The following is a 1907-nucleotide window of genomic DNA, read 5'->3' on the forward strand; positions in this document are numbered from 1 at the left end:
TGCAAAACAGTAAACAAAACCTGACTAAACAGTTCTTTAGTCCAACGGTTTTGACTAAACAGTTCTTTAATCCAAAGATTTTAAACAAAGCATCGACTAAACAGTTATTTAGTCCAACGGTTATAAATAAAGTATAGTTTGCATAACTTCATGCTTTTTCCCCAATTTAAATAAACAAAAAAACATTAAAAGTGGGGCCGTGAGAACTCACAGGTTTGATGATGAATATCTAAGAAGATGACGTCAGAAGCTCTCAACGTCCGCCCTACCTTCCTAAACGGACCAACATCCAGTATTCAGTTCACCTATGGGTTCTTGACAAGGATAAAGCCAAGTTGCATCCTATGTAATGCCATCGGATTTTCATAAAATAAAGTTGATATTTTATTATTTATTCTAAAAATAGCCCAAAAATTATATATATTAAAAGAAATCAAAATTCTTTACTCAAAAGCTGATTTTTAGACAAATTATAAATTATGTTCCAGATATATTTTGGGTTTCACAAATCACTATAAATAGGAACCTTCCAAAAGTCATTTTATGTCCAACTTTTACATCATTCAAAATAATGAGATCAGCCGACTATTCCAAATATCAAGAAATTTGAGTGGGTTTAAGTTACTCATTATTACCCTACAATCTTGAATTACACAGCCCCCAAAACAGATTGCACACTCTTCGAGTGGCAGCCATTTACTCATCATTTTCCAAAGATTTTAACCCTATTTTCAAACTATCAAAAACGGTTAGCCTTCAAAAATTATTTTCCGATTTCATTAAATTTTGAAGATGCACAAATCGATTTGGGATGCATGCAAGATTCTTCCATACTTCAAAACATATCTTTACATGATCGGACTTCGCATGCAAAGGGGCTTTCTCCTACTTTCTTAAAGATCAAAGAACATGGATCATGGATTATAATTTTTTTTGAAGACATTCTCATGTCTTTGATGAATAATCTCCCCTCTTTAACTCTTCATAATTTTTAACTAAAAGGCCAAGAAGTAGGAGTAGGAGGATGAAAACTTTTGTTATTTTACAAGGGTAAGATAACTAGGATCATACCTTTGTCTTAAAATCTTGAATATTCTTCAAAGATTGACAAAATTTTCCTGAAGACTTGCTTGAAGGAATCGGCTGGAGGGKGGTTTGTTTTAGAGAGAGATTAGAGAGATGAAAAGCTTAGGCTGAGAGAGTTTGGAAATGAGAGTTTTTCAAAGGATGTGGGAGTATTTATATGAGGATTTTAAAGAAGGAAATGGGCTGGCCTCTGAAGGCCCATGTCACACCCCGCTAAAGCGGAAACACGAGATGCAACAGGTAAGCGAGTCACAACAACAATTAATAAATAACACTTTTCAAATTTTCAAAATAAAATGAGTTTAACATCATAACCAAATTTTTGACAAATACTTCTTTTACAGTAAAACTTCCATTGCAAACTTAATCAGTTTTGCCACAAGTATGCTCCCAAAATACTTCATTTCTTACTTGTTACCTGAAAAACATGGAACATAAAACAAGTCAACTACAAAGAGTTGGTGAGCTCACGAGTTTTCATATGCATAAAACACTTTAATGCATAAACCAAATATTTGCAAACTTATGCGAATCTTTTGCACTTAATAAATGTAAATCTTCCACGATGTAAAAACTTGAGACGCTACTGAGACTTACCTGACCAACTTGCCCCATTAAAATTTACGAACGACCATATGTAGCCCGTACACTTACTTAGGTCCCACAGTTCGTAGATGTACTAATTTAGCGGTGGTCCAAATTCCACATGATTAGACAAGAAAACATAGGTAATGTGCACCCCTTTCTGGGTGGGACTGTCAACACAATAGCGACTATCCACAATACCACGGCCCGGGGACGTGCCCGAGTTAACAAGTAGC

This window comes from Cynara cardunculus (genome assembly GCF_001531365.2).
Source record: "Cynara cardunculus var. scolymus isolate 2C chromosome LG 1, CcrdV1, whole genome shotgun sequence".
In the NCBI taxonomy this organism is placed as follows: domain Eukaryota; kingdom Viridiplantae; phylum Streptophyta; class Magnoliopsida; order Asterales; family Asteraceae; genus Cynara; species Cynara cardunculus.